This window comes from Haemaphysalis longicornis, unplaced genomic scaffold (genome assembly GCF_048455015.1).
Source record: "Haemaphysalis longicornis isolate Haplotype H1 unplaced genomic scaffold, Haemaphysalis longicornis Haplotype H1 scaffold_1, whole genome shotgun sequence".
In the NCBI taxonomy this organism is placed as follows: Eukaryota; Metazoa; Arthropoda; class Arachnida; order Ixodida; family Ixodidae; genus Haemaphysalis; species Haemaphysalis longicornis.
The window spans coordinates 408,762,415-408,785,402 of NW_027526203.1; the positions used below are offsets into that span (position 1 = coordinate 408,762,415).

The 22,988-nt window shown below is 47.8% G+C and overlaps 1 protein-coding gene across 1 annotated transcript in view; it reads right to left on the bottom strand.

The window, feature by feature from the left end:
• The window catches only part of LOC144155477 (protein O-mannosyl-transferase Tmtc3-like), a 431,255-nt gene that overhangs the window by 266,384 nt on the left and 141,883 nt on the right, over positions 1 to 22,988 (bottom strand). Inside the window, exon 2 of the mRNA XM_077686941.1 lies at positions 3,087 to 3,142. The gene's annotated coding sequence lies outside the window, so the exon portion shown is untranslated. The remainder of the gene's footprint in view (positions 1 to 3,086; positions 3,143 to 22,988) is intronic.

Genomic DNA, 22,988 nt, shown 5'->3' on the forward strand with positions numbered 1-22,988 from the left:
CACTTCCAAAGGCGCGACACTCAGGAACACGAGTGTCATGCACTTTGCCGGCCCCGCTGTTTCCGTTTCAGACTACCAGCTTAGCGATGTATGAGCGCCCTGCAGCTTTTCCTGTCAAAACGGGAAGTCTCCATTGTCCTTTTTTTTTCTTCTTCCATTGTTTTTTGTTGTTTTGTTTTTTGTCTATGGTGTTTCAAAATGATGGGCCACCTGAAATAGCATTTTTAAACTGTTCTCACCAGCAGCACACAGTCAGAGATTTCGGAAATAAAAAAATGGGCCTTCTAGAAATCAGGCAAGAGTGTTTTATAAATACTTTGCGTACAGCAAGCACTTAAGTTGAGTAATAACATTTTTAAAATATGTTTTACGACGCTCTATAATTTTGATTCGGTTCCATAACTCATGTTGTTACTCATACGATTACACCTGACCATTTCAACCACTCGAAAAGCTTGTGCAACCATCTTCGTGACGCTATGCTGCATACAAAGCAAGCTCTTTTCTTCGTTAATAACTGCGCGAAAGTATTTTGCAAAAAGCTTCCGAAGAATTTGTCACAAAAACAATGCAACATCCTAAAAAGGCTGCACCTAAATTACAGACGTTGCTATTCAGTACGGGCGCCAGAAGTTTTGTCTGCGAGTGTTAAAACCTTTCGAAAAAATCATGCGAGGAAGAAGGTCGGCCTTGCTGTATTTTTTTTTTTTTTTTGAGGCGCTGTAAAATACGTTCTCCATTTGGAGCAAGGGCAACCCATTAAAATTTTGCGCTGCAAAATGTCCTTGCTGCATGCCTATACCGGATGGACACCAAGGCTTTTATTTTTCAGCGAAGGAATAAATATGTGCAATATAATGTAGCATGGTGGGAAAGTAAAGTTGGGAACAGCTAACTTGAAATATTGATAAGTCGAACACTTGGTGAGCCCCGAAGAAAAATATAAAAAAACCAGACCATCTCCCCTAACGTGAAACCTGAGGACGAGCGAAGCATGAAGTGTATAAGTGTATTCAAACTTCTCTCTCTCGCCACACGGCACGCGCTGATATACGCGACATCCGCATTACGAAGGCGGAGGAGAAGTGGAATTGGAAACGGAGAACTGCAAATTCTGAAGTTAAAACGAGTACGGAGCGAAATAGAAGCAAGCAAGCAAGCGCGAACGAAAAACAAGTGTCCCGGTGTGTTCTTTAGTACGCGTTACGTTCTACCACGGGACGACTGTCCCGGTGTTTTAGTACCATGACCACATGAGAATGCAACGACGAACGACGACGACGACATGAGACGCCGCCAGCCCGAGCCACTAATGATGATTCGCACCTAATAGCGGTGGTTTTCAGTGGCGGTTTTTATGATGCGCTACCTAGAGGTTGAGACGCTGTGAACCCTGACCATACTTCCTTGTTTAGGCGGTAAAACAAAATTGTTATCCGGTGAATAAAACCCCAAGGAAATCAGTGCTTACCTACAAACTGCCAAAGAATGCGTATCCTAACACTGAATGCGCTGTTGGCCGCCGCATATCCATGCCCTTCAAACAATTTTTTTTCTATCCAGGGCGCGACTCCCCACACTGTCATAAATGTCAGAAACGAGCGGACCTGGCGCACATGTTATGGCAGTATCCGTAGGCGATCACAAATGGCCGCACAATCACTAACAGTGAGCAGTGGGAGACCGTGCTGCTCAGCTCCAGACCGGAAGGTCAACTCTGGGCCGTCCAGCTGGCTGTGGCTGAGGACGCTGCGAGAGCACAGGGGCTCATGGCCGACGACTGAGCAGAAGCTGGCAAATTGAATAAAGTTTACTCTCTCTCTCTCTCTCTCTCTCTCTCTCTCTCTCTCTCTCTCTCTCTCTCTCTCTCTCTCCCGATTGAAGGGCAAATTGTATCACACCGACTGATTTTACTTCGCTGTTTAACAAGCGGACCTATTAAAGCGCTTTTACTAGCAATATATCTTCGTAGTTTTATTACCAGTTGTTTAATTTTTTTTGCAAGCTACAATGAATTTACAGTGTAATTTAGAAATTACTTTGCGCCTAAGTGGGAAATAAAGGCGAAAGGGGTACGGAGGTCCCATCATCATCATCATCGTCGTCGTCATCATCATCAGTCGACTCAGGTCCACCGCAGGGCGAAGACCTCTCCCATTGACCTCCAACCGCTCCTGCACTGCGCTGCTCGAGCCCACAATTTACCCTCGAATTTCCTTATTTCGTCTATCCATCGGGTCAATGGCCTTCCCATTCTTCTAGACCCGTCTCATGGTGTCCCCTCAGTTACCCTAATTGTCCACCGGTTGTCGGTTCGCCTCCCTACATGGCCAGCCCAAGACCATTTCTGTTTCTTTATTTAAAATATATGATAAATTCTACTCTAGTTTGTTCTTTGATCCAGGTAGCTCGTTTCCTGTCCCTGAGTGTTACTCCTATCATTATGCGTTCCATGGCCCGTTGGGTCGACCTAAGTTTGCTTTGTAGTTATTTTGTTTAGTAAGGCGCCAAGTTTCAGCTCCGTATGTCATAACCAGCAGTATGCACTGGTTGTAGATTTTTTCTTTTGAGTGACACAGGGAGGGCTTCATTGTTCGGGAGGGCTTGGCGAGTGCTCCGCAACCCATACGTATTCTGCGCCGGATTTCTTTCCCGTGGTTGAGGTCAGCACTATCCATCTGCCCGTGGTGGTTATATGCTTCGTTTCCTAAGCTGAAGAGTAAATACATGAAGTACATTAGCTACTTGGCCTGCACCAAGCTCCGGAAGCGCGCTACAAAAGAGGTTCGAAAGGAAAATTTCTGTGCACGTGTCCGAAAGATTATTTCACCGCTAGATGCTTTTCGCGAGAGCTTATCTAATGAGCAATATCAAAACTGGAGATATTGCTTTCTCTTTGGGTTTCTACTAAAGGTAATTTTTCAGCGTGGTAAGAAATCACCGTATAATTATTAAAGGCTTTAAAAATTGGTCAGTAACTGCGTAAAAAATCAGTAACTGCGACTACATCACGAAGTGTTTGCGAGAAGCCATGTACGCATGCCATAAAGTATCTTCTACGGCGTGAAGTTTTTCTCATACGTTACCTTCAGTCGGAGACTTGCGGTAGTGTGGTAGCACCTTAATTAAGGCTTTGCGGTTTCTGGAAAACGCAAGGAAACAGACGACCAGTAAGTACACAGGCGAAGCCGCAGAGTAAAGAAAATGACACAGGAATACGAAACAACAAACGAAGATAAGGCCTACTTTTCGGCATTGATAGAGTTAAGGCCGACCTCCATGCAGCGAAGTTTCTCGGCGAACTTGGCGCGGCGGACGCCCGTGGTTTGACGCGCCGCTCAGTTTTCGTCCACCCAACCTCCATGCAACGCGACACGGCGAACGCCGCCGACGGAAGACAGGACAGGAAGTACAACGAAGTACGAGGCTGTGATTGGCTGCGGCCTCAAAATGCAGTTTGCCGCTTCCGGTCGCGTTCGCCGCCGCGCGTTCGACATCTAGCTCGCGTAGATCGCCGGCGAACAGCCGTATTTTCGACGCCGGCGGCAGAGCGGCCGCCGCCGGGCGACGTTCGCCGCCTTTTCGCCGACATTTCGCTGCATGGAGGTCGGCCTTTATGGTTCAAGCCTAACCTTTAACGTGCGAGCATGCACATTAAACTTTCTTACACCCTTTTTGGCCGAAAAGGGTGCAAAAAATCTTGTACCATGGCGAACACCTTTAAAAGGTGTTTTGACTAAAAAGGGGTGTAAGGATGAAAAAAGGGTGTTCGGATGATCCCCCTAAAAAAGGGTGTAAGGCTGCTTAACACCTCAAAATAAAGGTACAGGGAGCGCAGCTACGCGTGCCAGTGTGCATCGGCGGAGAGCGCTGCGTGACATACAGACACATTCAACACGCACAAGTCACACTTGTACCAAAAATGAATTGAGCAAGAAAACTAACGGGATGCATGGGTACAGCGTGTGCATACTTCTTTGGAAATACATGTGTGATTCTCGCTTTTACATCCAGCAAAAGAAAGCCCTCCGATAGAGTCGGTGGGCTTGTCGCAAAAACCAGATATTTTAGCGCTAATTTTGGAATTATGCATTTAATTGTGAGCATATACAAATCAGCATGCGTATTTGAAAAACGTTTTAATCGTCGAGGTGGTTATTATGTTCAATGAGTCATAGAATTTTATAAAATATCAAACAAATGTTCCTCGCCATCTGAACACCCTTCAAGAATGGTGTTCATTATTTCAACACCCTTTTTCCCAAAAAGGTGTAACGCTACATATCAGGGTGTTCGAAACTAGAAAAAGGGTGTAAAGAAAAAGAGTGTAACAAAAGACCGCCAATTGAGAAAAATGGTGCAACAAATCTCCAACTTTGGAAATATTTTTTGCCTGTTTGCCCGGCTGGACTTAACATTTTCTACAAGCGGCCGATGTTTTGAACCCCACGATGTCTAAACCAATATGAATTGGCATAATTTATTACCAGTAAAGCCGTTTAAGCGTGAGCTAGTTCGGTGGCGTTAGCAAAAAATACAAAGAAAAAGATCTGCGCCGCCTGTAAAGGGTGAATAACCGCAGATATGGGATTATAACAGTGAAGCCGGCTTTCGAGCCTGTTCGAGTGTGAGCAAAAGGGGCGCATGCGTATGCGCACCTCTTATTATACCATTTCAAAGGTACCAGTATTTTTCAGATTTTAAAACGCAAAAAAAAAAAGAATTGGCGCAGCTTGCACTGGAGGTGCAAGGCCGGAGAGAGCACAGAGCTGGGGGTCGACCTAGTTTGTTTCCTTCTTTGATCCGCAGTCAGTGTGGGGGGACACACTGGAACAGCCTTGTGAAATCCGGTTAAACTTGGCCTCACCCTTTAGCACTTAGCCTAGCCTAGCAAAAGCATTGCAAAACCTCACAAAACGTATCAAAGCCTATAAAAAAAGTTGCCAAACTTAGCAACGCCGGAAGAAGCTAAGGGAACCGACAGCCCCGCTGTTTTTTTGCAACTGAACACCAATTCCACACCCTTTCAACAACTTACAGAAAGCCAAGCATGTTGCAGTCGGTTAACACCCTTTTCGCCGCAGAAATATAGTCTTTTTAATTTTAAAAGTTCAGATGGATGTTTCACGTTCCAAAGCTAAACTTGGGCAATGAGGCGCACCGTATATAGAAACGTGCGATCATTGCACGCAAACACTTTTTTTTTTTGCTTTTGAACATTTCTTACGAGGTGGAGAGGAGGGTATGAGGGGGTCTCTTGTACTTCACAGCGCAATTATACATGCATGCATGGCGTTAATCAATCAATAACTGAACACCTTTTCCACATCTTTCAACACCCTACGAAAAACCAAGGGTGTCGAAGTTGTTCAACACCCTCTTTTCAACACAAAAAGGGTGTACAGCTACAAAAAGGGTGTAATGGCCTCTCAACACCCTTTTTCCACTTATGCTACACCCTTTTTGGCCAAAAAAGTTGTAAAAAAGTTTAGTGTGTGTGGTAGGGAGTAAGATATTTCTATGATACGGATATCTCTGCTCAGTTTAGTGAGAAGGATTGAATACCACCGCACTTCAGAGCAGACGGAAATACCGCGCAATGTTTCGAAAGTTGTGCAGGTGGGCGACCCAACATCACGCAATCATGGCAGAACCAAAGTTAAATCCGCCCGAAAGTATGCCATAATTCTTGGGACAAGAAACGTCTAAACCTGGAGTCCCAAACAAGCACCCGTTCTGTCTTCGCATAAAGCGGGGTTGGCGTACACTCCGACTGCAGTCGTACGAGCGAAACAACGATATCGCAGTATGAAATCCCGAAGAGAGCGGGTAACTGAAGGCGACGAGCTAACGAGTCTTGCCCAAATGACAAAGAAGCGATACTAATAGTCCAAGCTATGAACTCAATCCCACGGATAAAGCACTTTGGATGCTGAAATTGTGTCTGCAGAGCTATGTAAGATTTCCTTTTTGTTTGTAAACTCGCCTGCACCACGACGTCAAATTCTGAACGAGCCTGGAGGCTAGCGAAAGGTCGATGAGCGCACTGCGGCTTGGTTCGTTTATACACTGACAGAAGGGCAAAAAAGAAGCGTGCTTTGGACTAAGATTAAAACAAACAGAAAGGCGTTTCCAATCGTGGCTCAGGCACCACTTTGCTGCCCAGCGTGTATTCTTCCATCTTAGTTCTCGTCTTTTTTCTTTGTGTCGCTTTTCCGTTGTGTTTCCAGAAATGGCTCCGTAAAGCCAACATTCGAGAAGGATTACGTCGGAGTGATGATCACAAAAGTTAAATTGATGGCTTCAATCTCTCCTTCGCGCTCCCCTCCCTTTCTTCCCTTCTTCTTTCCTCCCACCCTTTCCCAAAGCGCGAAGTGAGCTTCGTGTTTACATTTAGGATATTTTGTGCTGCTACTCGGCGCTTGCGCGTTTTATTCGACGACGTCTCCGCCAGTTCCGGCCGATAAGTCCGCCAAATGCGCACCATCAATCTGCGCGACTAAACCAACGAGCGACAAACGTTTTTCGACTCGGCTGGCAAGCAAACAAGCGCAGGCTAACCGGGACCGAGGCAGCCCGGAAATGTTCGGAAAGAGACCATCCGAGCGTCTAATGCTTCCCGCGGAGAACGAGAGAGAGCGAGCGCGACAGGAAGGGGGAAAAATCGCCGCACAGAGGAAAATTTGACAGAAGCCAATGAAGAGGCAGATCTGTCCACTTCTGTTGACGGCGCTCAAAATGCGCCGGTACCCGTAGCGTACAGCAGTTGGGTACGGGAACGCAGCGCCACCATTCGATGGACGCGGTGGTCGCAACCCGTTTTGATGCGCCGCTTCTTGCTGGGGGCTATTTGGGCGTACCCGAGAGTGACGGTTGAATTCGAGCATTCGCTCTTTTTTTAAAAGCCCCGATTCCACACGTTACTATTAAAGAGTCTTCTGTTTCCACCCGGTGCTTGAGAAATACCACCAAAGGCTGGCTGTTCCCTATTCGCTACAAAAAAGCTGCGTTGTTCATCTGTCGCTGCTGCTGCTCCACAATGAAGAAAAAGCGACTGCATCGAGATTTGCGCAATGCATTGTGCAACAGTGCCTGCGGCGTTGCTGCGGCTAAGGACCGCTCCCTCGAAAAACCAGGCCGCAGGCGATGGTAGGTGAGAACGAGATTGGCGGAGAAAATGATGGCGCGTGAAGATGTGGCGGCGACACTGCTTTGTCGTGTGCTGTCTGCGACAGAATGCACCTACTAATGTTGCCGAAGTAAACGAAAGAAAATACACGAAAGCAAATAAACTATGGCGGAAACTATTGCACACTGCCACTGAAAGAGACGACGCAAGATTTCGAGACCACGTGCGCAGTGCCTCCACCATTTATTATTTGAACCTTAGCTACCCTATTCCGTCTGTCATGTGATTCTTTTTTTCTTAATCTGTGCATTTTCTTTATGTCGGAAATGTTTTTCACAATAATAATCGTGCTTACAGGCTTGACAGCGCCATTAATAATTGTATTTTTACTTTTTTTCGGTTACGTTTCAACGTTATTTTTTGTTTCCGTTCATTGAGACGTTCTCTCATTTTAACCTCTGTTTTGTTTTCGTGGACCCGCTCTCTGTATATAATATGGTCACTGTTAGCTCTGTAGGACATACGGTTATTACGTGGTTTATGTTACTATTTTCGCCTCAAGAATAGTAATAATAGTCTGAGTGTTCCCTCCCTGCATTTTCTTCGATTTTTTTTGTGATTTTGTACATACTGCCCGTGTAACTCCACCTATATAATACTTAAACATCCTGGAAGTTATAGGCCTTGTGAAATAAATACATTAGTTATAATAGCATAAAATGTAAAAAAATAGGCAATTTGTAGTAGTAGTAGGAGGAGGGGGAGGGGACATAGTAGTAGTAGTAGTAGTAGTAGTAGTAGTAGTAGTAGTAGTAGTAGTAGTAGTAGTAGTAGCACGAGGAGGCCGGGGAGAAGGAGGACGAGGAGCAACAGTAGCTGTTTTATTAGTAGCAGTTTTTCCCCCTTTTCCCGCAACTGCCGGCTGTTCGAGCCCCTTGGGAAGATGTCTTGGTTCGTGTGTCAAAACTTCTATCTCGCCTACGTGGCCGTAACCATAACCACCATGAGCGCGCCGCTGTTGCTGCACGCGCAGACCTCCGAGCCGGCGCCATCTTTACAACATGCAGTCCTAAATGAAACAACATTGCGCGCTTCACTTTCGTGTATTGACGGCCAAATGCGCATTTCCCGCACAATTCAATTTCTTCGCCCTCCAAGCCTATGTCAATGTCAGGCCCGCCTTGCGGCATTTCTTCTCGCTGCGGAGCACATTGAGGCAACTTACGGCGCCGGTGACAACCACCAGTTTACAATATTTACGGACAGCCACCAAGCTCTCGATCGACTTGGCCAAACCCCATACGTCGGAACCACCTGCGACCTCTCAAGACCATTTGTCGCAGACTGCAGGACACACGCAATATAGTCGTTCAGGTAGACTGGGTCCCGGGACACGCAGGCGGAATCGGCAGCGAGACCGCTTACCCGTGCGCGGGCGAGCACTTTGAACTCCGATCCAACCTGGCGTTGCCCGTCCCATTCGCACTATACGACCCCGACCCCTCAGCCGCAAAGGCAGCAGCAAGGCACGCGTCCAAGCAGTCGTTGCGGAATTTGGTTCCACCAGACCCCGCCCCCCTGCCCATTCGATTACCCCGTGACGCACAAGTGCTTCTGCACAAGGCACGGGCTGGTGCAGCGCTAACCGATGATGTGCTGGCCAAGTGGCGTGCGTATCTGCCAAAACGTCACCAGCATGCTGTCCAGGATGCACAATCCGTGGCCGCAGTTGCCTGCACCTCCTGCTCCACAGGAGCCACGCCCACTGTACACCATATGTTGTGGTTGTGTCGCGGCCTTCAAACGCTCCGTTCAAAGTGTCTTCCGCCCGGCGTCCAGCGGCTTGTGGAGTGGGCAACCCCGCTGCAACCCTCCACTGCACGGCAGACGCTGCTTTCTCTGTGGGAGTTCGCGCGCTTCTCAGGCGTCGACCGCCGAATGTAACCTTTAAACTCTTCCGCCCCCCACCTTCTTTTCTTCCCCATGCTGACCGATGCGTCCACCTTCTGTAATAAAGTTTTTTTTTATGTTATGTTATTAGTAGCACGAGTTCTAAGTAATACCGGTAGTAGTAGTATTAAAATTCGTATAGATGCAGCAGACATAGTTGTAGTAGTAGTAATAATAGCAGTGATGGTAGAGTAGCGGTAGTGGCAGTAGTATATGCAGTGGCACACCTGGTAGCAGCAGTAGCAGTAGTACTCGCAGTAAAAGCAGTAGTAGTAGTAATAATAATAGTAGCGATGGCAGTAGTAGTAGTAGTAGTAGTAGTAGTAGTAGTAGTAGTAGTAGTAGTAGTAGTAGTAGTAGTAGTAGTAGTTGTAGTAGTAGTAGTAGTAGTCGGAAATTTAAATATGCCAGCGTGAGTATGTCAGCGCAGCTTGAACATCACTGAGCGATCCCAGTTATTTTACAGCCCCCCTGCCCCTTTCACCGACACTCCTCAGCGCAAGAGTGCTTATTTCGATACACCGCACCACTACCATTCCAGAACATCTTCATGCCAGTACACGTGAAAATGTACTCTTCTGCAGCTTATCCACGGTATTTTGCTTACAATACACCACTGCACAGCTTTCATTTCGAATTTGCCCAACCAGCTGTTCAATGTGGAATGGCTTTGTATTCATGTACTTTATGTACCTGCAATTGCAACGATGACTTCACGTTCTGTTCCCGAGCTTTTTGCTTAAAAACTTTAAAAAATCCAGGCTCAGGTGCCGGACCCATTGCGTGTGTCGCGGAGGAGAGAAAGAGAATAATTTTTTTTCGTCGAGCAGAGGCGGATGCTGTGGGCCGCACCCCGCGATAGGCATCCGCATTTCGGGATTCCTTGACTTCGACTGGCTGTCCTTGCTCGGCAACATCTGTTCGTGGTAATAAGGTGGATGAGGTGCTTCCATTGCTTTTCTCAACTAGTAACCGAGTATCGAACCAAAGGCGTTTCGTATCCGGCACTACCAAAATTCTTGCAACCCCGAAACGCGACAAGGGAGATGACTCCGAATAAGATTGCTTTCGTACGGAGGAGACGTTTGCCCGGTACACCGGGGACGCCAATGGGGCAGAAGGAAAGGATAGACGCCTCGTGAACGCTCACATCAAAGAGTGGAGACATATTCTGTTCATAAACTCCCCAACGACCGCACGATCAACGTTATCAAACACCGCAAGTTACATGCCCTTATGGCACTGAAGAAGAAAAAAAAACTTGGAATAATGGGAAGGTGTAAGCTACGTGTAAGTCCTTTTTGGCCAATCCCACCCAATGACATGTGTGTCTTGTGTATGCGAAGGCGGGTACGAAGCTGTTTTATTTTGATGACAACAGACGGCCCCGACACCATGATGGCAACAAGTTTAGGCAAAATATTTAAGCCATGATGAGTGTGTTCCGCTTCCTGTTCCTTATAACAACCCTTAAAATTTGTACAGAATGCTCTGCAGGTATACAATTACTTACTTACGAGCATAGAACCATGGCCAAGTATTATGGTCTCGCCTGTGAAAGCAGTGAGCCCTGGGTTCGATTCGCAGAACTGACAAATACATTTTGTTTTTGAGAACTGCGCGAAGGTATAACTGCATCGACAAAAAATAAAAATAAAAATTCGTTGGACGCTGGTATAGGAATTTGTTGGAAGGCATTTGCATCCTTCGAAAATATACGGATTCGTAGCCTTGGAAGCATATAGAAAGAGCATCGCGTGAACAAAACTGTCCACATAAAATAGCGGCAACAGTAAATTACTGGGCACCTAAGTTTTCTCTTGAGATTTGAGAATGTGTGAGCATCCCTTCTCGCTGAGTTACGTAGCCGAGTTGTATGAGTTTAGTGTGGTTAAGTTTAGAGTTGTTGTGTGTATCATGTCGGAAAACACACCGGTACCCATTTTTTGTAGTAGACTTCACTGTAGGTCCCAAGGTGGAAAAGCCAGATTTGCAGAAAGCAAGATTAGCCCCGAACCTCCTCCAAGTCGGCCTTATTAGTTTACACAAATGCAGTACTGAGATTCGATCTCCTCTATGGTCGCTTCGTACGGGGCCCGATGTGAATTATTAAGGAACTGTGGACAGGGGAATAGTCATACCAATATATGAAGGCCCTCAGATTTTTCGGTTTTGGCAGAATTCGCCTACATGTTCCGGCAACGCTTTCGGCCAACAGTATACTGACCGCGATTGGGTTGCGCCATGTGGGGACGCCACGTTTCTCGTCAACAGAGCCGAGTAACTCGTGGGTCCACCTAGCGCGCGGTAGTTTCTACGGTCTGGTAAGTGCGCTGATGATTTTCGTCTGTTCGCCGAACGGCGCGAACACGCAAAATCGAGCAGGCCGAATCACAGGTGCGACGTTGATGAGCACTGCGGCTGCACCATGACACGCTGCGTGCCAAGGTGCATGAACAAGGCGGAGCCACCCGGTTTATTCTTGTTTCACCGATGAGTACGATGCTTTCGAAACATAGCATAAACGTTGTTGCAGGGGTGTGGTGTACGCACTTAAGTAGCCTGAAAAACCGTCTGAAGTCGCCTGCAGGCGCGAAACCTGCACTTGTAATGATATTCTTGTTAATATAAAGCTGAAAACATGGGCTACGTCAACGTCTGATCCCTGTGCCTGCTCCGCATGCATGTCAACATATACAGCCCGGCTGCATTTCTCGCCGGATACACCGAGCTGCGCCTGAAACCTGCCGCGAGCCGATCGCGGCAGTCCGGCTGTTTCGCTGGCCGAACAGCACGGCCGGGAAATGGCGGAACCGTTGGAAAAGCCTCATATAGGCATACATGTGGCCTGGACTTTAGCGTGTCATTCCTTGTTTTTACACTGGTACAAAGTGTAATAACATGACAGAGCATGTCACTGTATTTTGTTCAGTTAACTATCAATCTTTGATATGTTTATTTTTGTACCGACATCGCATTTCATTGACTATTGCAGGTCCATAATTTCTTCTGTATGAAAAGCATATATTGCTCTGCCCATCTTGTATTTCCGCAACAAAACTGTGCAATTCTCTTTATTGCGGAGCTCTGTCTGTTTGGCACTATTTCATTGTTTCCTGGACCTCTCTCTCTCTCTCTCTCTCTCTCTCTCTCTCTCTCTCTCTCTCTCTCTCTCTCTCTCTCTTGGTTAGAATCAGAATTCTGTATTTGCTTAACTGGAAATTTACTGAAGCCATGTCTGCTCGATTTAACGGCTAGAAATAGAATGAAATTTAAGAAAGATGCAACAAGATAAACATTCAACAGCAGTGCAATAAGGTGTTCCGCTAAGCGTAAGTTTACTACGTTACTAGCACAAAAAATAACAAAAAGGCGATTACTTAAGGACGATCGAAGGCGCACGTTTGCTAGCTTCACCGCCATAATATACGAATGTGCCGCACGTACAGTCCAGTGCGATTTGAAGGTTATCGCGGGAAAGCTACTCTTTGAAATGAAGCAGACAGAACACCAGCTTTAGCAAATCTTCCATGGCAGTTTCGTTATCGTCGGCGTAGATAAAAGGCAACCAAGTCTGTGCTTGATAACAACGAATGTAAAGCTTGAAACCCAAAGGGTGGCAAGTCAGTCGTACGGGTCATTGTTGTAGCATGGAACAGCCAACAAGGGAGAGAAGAGCGCGAAATTTTGATTTTCATGTTTCCGAAACGAAACCGTAGGCCGGTGGCACGCTTGGCCGCTCGATGCTGGCGCGAGAGACTTCAAATCGTGCTCGACTATAATTCATAGCTGATAAGAAGACTTATTAGTCCCTTTCTAAAAGAAAATATTGATAGTAAACACCCAGTGTTGGCCTCCACTTCTGCCTGACGAACATCGGGGACCGCGCGCCACTCCCGAGCACACTCATGATCTCGCTCACGAGTGCGTGCCCGCATAACCGCCTGCTCTACGGACGGACGAATCACCCGTGGCCTACCCATAGAACGGCGAACGGGAATTTAGCTCATCATCATCATCATCATCAACAACAAAGCTCCTTCAAGTGAGCTGTACTGTTAGCGTTCAGCATACACAAATTGCATGTCCATGTCAGTTATTTCAATCTTCGTTTGCAAAACAACGGGCAAGAAACCTTGCCTACATATTTACCCCTCCCATCTTTTGGTCGACCGTGGGCCCCCTCCCCCCCTGAAAAATTTCCCCGCATTTCCCCGAGGGGAAGAATGTGAAAGTGCGAATGCAGGAGTTGAATTTGCGCGGTTCGGTAATGTTCGCGAAAGAGAGATCACACACACACACACAACTACAAAGAAAGAAAGATGCATTTATTCACAGACACCTATTTGTGTTGTCGTTGTACTTGATTGCTAGAGCGGATCTCAGCTTTGAAATTTCGTGTCAGTACTCCTTTAAGCGGGTGCATTAGCCCTTCTCACGCCCGATTCCTGGCCAATCCCCCACGTGGGTATGTGCCATGTCAGCGGCCAGGCAGCGCGCGCCCATCTCCCCCCGTTGCCAAGGAAGACGAGGAGATTCCTGGCCAATCCCCCACGTGGGTATGTGCCATCTCCCCCCGTTGCCAAGGAAGACGAGGAGCGCGCGCACCCGCAGCTGTTGCTATGTGGACGGACGGCGGTCAACGGAATTCAGGGTCGCTTATAAAGTGCATTCGCACTTAACAAATTTCTGGCTACGCCCCTGGTCTGTGTGAACCTCGGCGAAAAGGTACTGTATGCGACACAACGGTGAGCAAGCTGGAGCCTGGGGGGAGAGCGGGTGAAGTGAATTCAGTTCGCGAACGTAAATTTCTCACAGTCACGAGGCCTCCGGTTCCTCCGAACTGACGGAGCACCGCTTTGACACAAAGTTGGAGAACAAACACAAACTTCGAGAACCCTAGTACGACAGCGCTTGGGCAACCGCTGAACTGGCGACTCGGGGATACGTGTACGGATAGACACGCGCCTCTTGGTGCCTCCACGCGCGTGTCAGCCAGCCTGGAAGGGTGGAAGGGAGACGAAGAGGCCTAAGGCGATAGCGTGCCCGCGAAACGTGAGCGCTTGCCGTGCGTGATCGGTGAGGTTCTGAGGGCACGCACTCAATCACAGAACCGCACTGGTCGCACGGCAAGCGCCGACCTCACCGCAGCAATCGGAATGATCGCGCGTAAATTTGTTCAACAACTAATTTGCTATTGTTAATTACTTTTGGTTAGCTTTTATTCGCTGGGTGTGTTTTGATTAAATAATTTTTATTGTAAATTTAAACCTGTGCAAAAAGTAGCATCGTCCGCTCGCGACGCTACTAGAATTCGGCGGTGCCAGCCATGCTGAAGCCGGTTGGTAGGTAAAATAAGAAATAATATCAATGAGAAACTTTAAATTTAAATTCATAGGGTGTTATTGAACAATATGGTTCACTTTTAATTATGAATAGCTTTTAATTGGTACGTTTCTCAAGCATTACAGTCAATTCCCTTGTACTTTTTTCTTCCAGAGAATGCCAGTGGTTGTGGTCACTCTAAGCATATTTAGGGGTGACTGTGCTTGCAGCAGCTTTGGTTTTGAGGCGTCTGGTGTGTTTAGGCGAACTTTGATGCCCAAAATAGTGACAAGAATGAAAATAAATAGTGAAGCCGGACTTCGGATGTGACAAGAAAATGCACTGACGAATAATGTGCTCCCTAATGCGAAATTTTAGTGCAGCGCGAGCTTCACGATGGATATCATCCTGCATCTCAGGAAGTGATTGCGTGATTAGCGAACATACGGCGGCGCGGGCTACTCTGCTGTTTCTCTCAGCGCGTCGCCGCCGCCGGCCAGCGTGTTGTTGCAAATCTGGTTTTAACCCCCCGCGCAAATGTCACGTGGTTCGTATTAGCCATGCTTGGGGGAGAAGCGAGCATGTTGTTGCAAATAGTGTTTGAACCTCCCGCGCAAATGTCACGTGGTTTGGATTAGCAGTGAACGGAACAGAGTCTGGGGAAAGTGTCAGGTCCTTGGCGGCGGCACATGAAACAAGAGTGAGGGGGAGGCAGTGAATGAGATGGCGCCATAGCCGCGCGTGCTGCCATCCACCTCACCCTCCGCCAGACGCTCCTCTCCGGTTTCTTCCTGCCGTCGCTGCTGCGTTCGCTCACTCGGTCACGCGGACATAAGCGCCGACGCCGCGAAACCCAGCTAAAGGCTGCCAGAAGGCTGCGCCAAAAAACTGATAGCTTCGACTAAAATGTCCTAAATTTAGGTGCTCAAGGGCCTACATCCGATAGGGTGTAGCCCGATGCTGCTCTTCTATGCCCCATTTGTACACAAAATTTTTACCGTATACATCTAACGACAGGTTACCTGGGCCCCTCCAACCTACCAGCGAGCATGGGACATCCCTAAAACCTACCTAAACCAAAACCAATGGAGAGAGCACGAGGTAGAACAGAGCAAGTGGTTTCAAAAATGTTGCACGCTTGTAAAGCTTGTGCGAGTGTCACAATGCTCCCTCGAAAATTTTCTTTCTCCATGGCTGTTTCTTAAGGAAGGACTGACGCGTATGAGTGTTGTGATCCTGCCCTCCCTAACGGGAGCAGTAATGTGACCACCACTTCCCTCTTCCTCGTCACGATGGACAGTACAGTCTCATTCTCATTAGTGCGAGAAGCGGAAATAGACACTGGCATTTCACCCTGGAGTGAGCGGAATGGGACACGGAGGACACCGGTGTCTTACCCCGATCTTCACTAACCGTCGGAGCAGCATAAACAGCGAGATCCTAATTCGGGACGGAGATATTTGACGCACGCACGGACACACACGCACGGGGAAGAGTTAGGCGACTTGTTTAACTCCTTGTCGAAAGGTCCGTCTATGGCAGCCATGGACGAACACGCCTTTCAATTAGGCCACCTGACGCCCCCCTCCCCCCACCGCCCCCTCCAGCTATTTGTGCTCACTCTGCAGCAAGTGGCCGACTGACAGCCTGCTGAGCGCTCTGCAAAAAGCATTCTCGATGCGCGCGCAGCCGACCTTTCTCGGGCGAGGGATCTGTCCTGGACCGCTCCTTTCCGCGCTGCCTCTCCTCCCACAACTCATGCCGGCCCACGCGAAACACAGACGGCCGCAAGTGTTTGCCAAGAAAAATGCCGCGGCTCGAGGGACCACTTAGCCTTCCGCCCTGCGTTGCACGCCAGTCGAAGTGCAATTAACAAACAGAGCGGGCAAATATAAAGCGCTTAACAACAGCGCGCCCTAATGGCTGCTTCAGCATACTGGACACGTCGAGAGGACATGGGCTGCATGCGACTCTTGGCAAACATGACAGCATGCGCATTAATCACGTGGCCTGGATGGCCGATGGACTCGGCGGGACCTTATCGGGGCTCGGCGTTCGCACACGCTCCCCACTTCCCCGTTCTTCCTCTTTCCGCGTGCGTGCCGGTTTATCTGCACCTCCGGTCGCTTGTTGTCGTCATGGCTCTGTTTTGGTTGCCCGCCGCCCCCGCCGCATGCGAGCCGCGTAGGTGGCCTTTTCGTATTGATCTATTTTGCGGCGCCCTGCGAGCCCACTCGCGGAACCAGAGCCACGTCCCTTGGTTTCCCCTTTCAAAACAGTTCATCGAGCTTTTCGATTTTTTTCCTCGTCCTGAACTGTAAACGAGAGCAGACCAGTTGGTGCAGGATGCTTAAATAAACAAAAACAGCGCATAGACAGGGCGAATACAGACGAGACATCTCAGAAATCAAGCTCTGCATACATCGGCATTTTACATTTCTCGCGCAAAGCTAAAGTTCATCATATTGTTGGCACATTTTCGTTTTTTTTTCTCGTTGCTTTGTCCTCTTGTACACATATGCGAGAAATAAAGATATTCATAACCGCACTGGTTCTTTACAAAATAACAGCGGCTGCGGTGACCGTAGCGTACTATTATAAATCAGCGATGTCAATAGAGAGCCGTTTTGAACTAAATACCATATGAATTATGTTCGGGTTCAAACATATTTTCTTTTCTGTCAGTGGTATTCGATAAAATGTTTACTTGCGGAGCGTACCAGTCATTAAGACTTACTGCATGGGGTTGGTCCCACTCGTACAGAAGCAAATACTAGAGATTTCCCCAAATACAGGCAAATAGAAAATTCACGTGCCTGCTGGATTTTTATAAATAAAATCGATAAAAATCTGTGACTTGGCATGTTAAGAACGGTTGAATGCGCACTTCGAACAGCGTTCTTAATATGCCAATTCACAGATTTTTATCGATTTTATTTATAAAAATCCAGCAGGCACGTGAACCTGTCCCGGGACATTCTCGACTTTTAATGTTGCGTTCGAATAAAGTTTTTTCCTCCTCCTCCTCCTCCTTTGAACAGCGATGCTCTTGTTCTTTCTCATCCTCTCTACTCAATGCCAAGGTCGAGTAAGGGTTCTTCTACTAAATACGAGTATAGAATAACATATAGGCGCCTCTGGATGACGCTGTCCACTCCTTTTACCCGGAAATTAAAATCAATAGTAGACACGCTGCAGGAACGAGACATAGATGGGCCATCAAGGCACTCAATTACAGAAACAGTCCAAACAATTTCCTTCACCGCTGTGAATTGTTCGGATTGCTTCTGCACCCATACGGTCAGCGCGCGAATTAAAATATACAAACGTAAGCACTAAAAACCTAGAACATCATGCACGTGTACATTACACGGGAGCCTGAAATAGCCAGAATATACCTGACAGGTAGTGTAATGTTCCAATTGGGGGGTTGGAAATATGTAACACCTGGCATAAGAGACACGCTGAAGTTGTGGGGAAATACTTTAGACTCTCTGTAGACCATTAATGAACACCCACTCGTTGACACGCGGTTTTTTTTTTTTAGCGCAGCCGTTAATGATACGCTCCCGTCATTCATGTCTATTGCCATGGTAACAAGGAAATCACGCGCTGCTCGAGCAAGACAGCAGGAACGCCACTTTCAATTTGTGCTAGATTCTGCAGGCTCCCTCTGTCATATGACGTTGCTTCGAAGAAACGTTTAGTCGCGGACGCGGCTTACTCTATAAGCCCGTCACCGCACTGCTCACGGAGGATATATGCAGCAGACGATGAATATTTGCGTGCACTCACCTCACGACAAGACGACCCGCATTAAATTTTTGACGTGTGCTGATCCAGTGTAATTTTGCATTATCCATCGTACCACTTTCGTAGAATATTCGTGAAATTTATGGCACACTGGCTTGTCAAGGGTAGTGATCAATATCTGTGGTATCATATTGGCAATTAAGCGAAACTGGCGTGCTGTCAGGTATGGGTGTTCCGCTAGATTATGTAGGCGCATAAAACCGATTTACATCGTAGAGTATAGCCGTAGCATGACCATCTGAGGAAACGCTGCTTACGGAGACGCTGTAAGTAAATTTCAAGGCAAAGAAACTACAATCAGCTCCATGCATATGTCAATTTCGCGACGCCGACCTGTGACACACACCTGCCGCTTATACAGAACGCATGTACCCCAGTAAGATCGCGTCAAAAACATTTACACTCTCGATAATACACTACATTTGCGAACAGAGTGACTACTCTACATAAATATGTATTTCCATCAGGTTGTGGAGAACACACATACAATTACGTCAGAGCCTTTCTGGCTGATAGGACAGCCACCATAAGGTTAGGTGAGCACCGCTCACCACCCTTCCAACGGACTGGAAGGGGAACGCCCCAGGGCTCAGTTCTATCCGCGATACTCTTCAATGTGGCCATGGCTAAGCTGCCTCCTCTACTCAACGCAATTCCGGAGCTTCGCCACGCGCTGTGCGCGGACGATGAGCCCATGTGGGCAACACGCGGATCGGACGGCCAAATACAGGACGCCCTGCAAGAGGCAGCAGATGTAGTTGAGAAGTATGCCTCTCTGGGGGGCCTGTCTTGCGCAGCGGAGAAGTCCGGGCTTCTTGTGTTGCCTCCCCGCATAAGACCAGTAACCAAGCCAGAAATCTCCGTTTACCTTACCAGTAATTCGATCCCGTGCGTCACCCGAGTCTGAGTCCTAGGCCTCCATCTACAGTCTAACGGCCGCGCTACGCACACAGCTCACCTCCTCAAAGCCCAAATCACGCAAATCACGCACATGATCCGTCGCATCTCCAACAGACGCGCCGGCCTCACAGAAGCAGACACCCTCCGCATAGTTCAGTCCCTACTCATCAGCCACCTGACCTACGACGTCCCCTTACACAATTTGCTGCGCTCTGAACTCCAGCGCCTCAACACTGCCTTACGGACGGGAATCAAGGCTGCCCTGGGACTTCCCCCCTACACTTCTACACAACGTCTCCTTCAATTGGGTGTCCACAACACGATAGAGGAAATTATTGAGGCACAACGAGCTGGTCAGCTTATCCGCCTTAGCACCACCCACACCGGTCGTCACGTGCTCGCCCGCCTGGGATACCCCGAGCCGTCGTCACCTCTCCCACCAAACCCTGTGGCTCTTGCCCCTGTCCTTCGTGCACGTTTACAAGTTGCCCCGCTCCCCAAGAACATGCACGCGGAAACCAACCAGGGCCGACGCCGCGCCCGAGCCGAAGCGCTAGCCCGCCAGTACGGCCATGACCCACATGTGATTTACACCGACGCAGCCAGTTACCCAGCCAACTCCAACGCTAAAGTGGCAGTGGCCTCTACAGTTGCTGGCAATGTGCAAACAACTTGCTCTGTACGCATCGATTCCATCAGGGTGGCCGAGGAGACAGCCATAGCATTGGCTGTGCCCCACATCACCACCGTCCGACCCGTGGAAGCTGACGACGACGATACCTGGGTAATTATATACCTGGGTAATTATATTCTTCTGGAATCCTCTCCATCCAAGCAAACAACATTCTTCGACACTCCGATCCATCCAAACTTCCCTTCATTCGTATCGTCTGGACTTCTGGCCATGCCTCCCTTCCTGGAAATGAGCACGCACACGCGCTCGCCCGAGAAATGACCCACCGAGCGTCAGAGGAATCGGACAGACAGATCCAGGGTGGCTCTAAGACATCAGCTTCCATCATTCCATCCCACGAACCTCTCAGCTATACACTCACACTCACCTACTACCGCACACAAAGAACAACACTACCTCCACCCCACCACTCCCAATCCCGGGCCGACGCCACGTCATGGCGGCAGCTCCAGACACGCACGTTCCCAAACTTACACCACAAACACCTCTTCGACCCCACCCAATACGCTAGCAACTGCCCGGCTTGCCAGAGCCCCACTCCCACCCTTTACCACTCTGTATGGGAGTGTCCGCGTCCACCAGACGGGCTCACCCCCATACGCATCCCCATCCTCTCCTCTTAGGAAGCTGCTCTGTCCACCACTGCCCCGCAAGACCAGCAACGGCAGATCGAGCGGGCCCGCCGGATAACGTCCGCCATTGGAGTCCTGGACTGAGGACCCCACTCATAGAGGCTGCTCTTCGCCTAACAAATGTTCAATAAATATTTTCACCACCACCTCCAACGCATAAAAACGGTAAATCTCAGTCGTGAATTCAAAAGCAGTGGCGACAGTGGGGAGCGGGCCGGAGACTTCCGCGGCTGCTTTCGAAATGGGCCGCTAGGGGGATTTGATTGATTGATTGTAGGGTTTAACGCGCCGACGCAACGCAGGCGATGAGGCGCGCCGTAGTGGAGGGCTCCGGCTTAATTTTGACCACCTGGAGATCTTTAACGTGCGCCGAAATCTCGTACACACGGGCGTTTTTGCTTTACGCCTCCATCAGAAAAGCGGGCGCCGCGGCCGAGAATCGAACCCGCGACCTCGTGCTCAGCAGCGCAACGCCTTAGCCATTGAGCCACCGCGGCGGGTAACTAGGGGGATTTCAGTGGCGCCCCTACATGCAGCGCTCGAGGCGTATAATTTGCGATGTATTATAATTTTGACTTCATTGTGTAGATGAAAATTGGAAGGGCTACAGTTTTATCCTGGTAGAGAAACATGCGGTTGTCCGTTTTAAACAACGGCTTGGGAGTGGCGCGCGCCTTCGTGTTATCTATTTTAAAACTGTGAATTGCAGATAACACTAATCATCAAGGTTGCGTAGTTGTCTAAACATACAAACGTCATTTAATTTGTTTGTTGCGGCAAGTCCACTAAGGGAAGAATTACCGCCGTTTTCAGCAACCATTATCACCTCTCGTAAGAGCCCGTGTATTGACAACCCACGTGAATTCCGAACTGTTTACAGCTCTACTCCAATACTAACCAGTTGTGAAAAGCAAATTAAAACTCGCCGTCAAGATAGGTTCGCGCAGTTGTACCATGCTTTTTTTTTTTTTTCGAGATGTCTTGGTCATATTGAGAGCTACAGAGCAGTCGCGAGAAAGTTGATTTTCTTGCAAACCGTATTTTGTTGATAGATTCTGCTGATGGACTAGGGCACGAAAAACATGCATCCGAACGAGCAATATATGGAGCATCGCTGTAAGAAAATATTTTTGTGGCCATTTATTTCTCCAGAAAAAAATGCGGACAAATAATTGAGAAAAAAACACACACAAAACAATCAATAACAACATATTCCGAAATGATGAAACATAAAAAAAAAAAACACGAAAGAAAGAAAACGAGCGCAGTTGAATCCTCTATTCTTATACGCTTCTTTTGGGGCCTGAAGTATAGGTATACGCGGGCGATTAGGCAACCAGGCGTTCCAGTGTCGCGCGTCTGCTTTACAAAAAGAGATGCAATTGTGTAAATGATTGCCACATTTGTAAACAAAATGACAACGTAGTGAACTGTATAAATCAATTACACATGCGTTCGTATAATTAGTGTTATGTGCATAATTTTAAATGTGAATTCTTTTTTTAAAAAAATGTTAATATTTCGTAGGGGTCGTTTGTTGATCATGATTAATTAATTTTTTTCTCCCAGATTTGCTGTACACATTCTTTTAAATATTTTGCTGAGTGGTAATAAGTCGTTACAAAATAGCAGTAAAAAAAACATGATGACACTGTCGCTGATTTGTTATATAAAATACTGGTCCTAATAGGTAGCTAGAAAAGAAAAAAATAATGAAAAATAAGGTCATCTAGAGGCTAGGAATATCCTGGGTATTACGAAGAAAATAAATATACATTTTTTGGCACGGCTGTGTAACCTTCCACTGGCCTAAAATAATACAGAATTACGAGCAAGAACATCTACATTAATAAACAGGCACGAATTTCGTGGTTGCAACCTTCACGTCAACAACGGTCGCATGCTGCCTCCTCGAACGCCCGCCTGAACTCGTGTTTACACCAAAACACCCTTTACCGAAATGTCCGTATCCCGAAAGGTCCGTGAACTGAAAAGACCGTACCGAAGCGCACTGTACCGAAATGTCCTATACCGAAAAGACCGGAGCCGAGAACCAACCCCACGGCATTCGATTCGCTGAAGTTCGACTGTGCACGTCACTTTATTGGCTGCTTCTTCGGCGTTCGGGCTATTCTTCAAGTTTATTGCGGAGCAGAAGTTCGGTCCAATAAACTTTGATTGCTAAAAGAATCTTGCCTCGTTCATGACTTCGTGACAACAGCAAAACATTACACTTACCTCGGTGCCTCAGCCTATAGTTATAGTTATAGGTGTTACAGCATTTTTTAAAACATCTTCATTGCACACTGAAATGCTGGCATCCTTAATTAGGAGAAAAGATGAGGGAAAATTTACGCCGCATTAGAGAACGTAGGAACGCTTGAACCTGCTGCGGAACGTCGAGTCCACGGTGCCGATCAGGCGCTGTTTTCAGGTGAGCCACACAAAAAGAGCCGTTTTGAAGCCAGCTAACGTAAGGTAGGAACGCGCAATTTGCTAGCATACAGCCGCACAGCAGCTTTTATTTATGGCACCTGCACCGAGC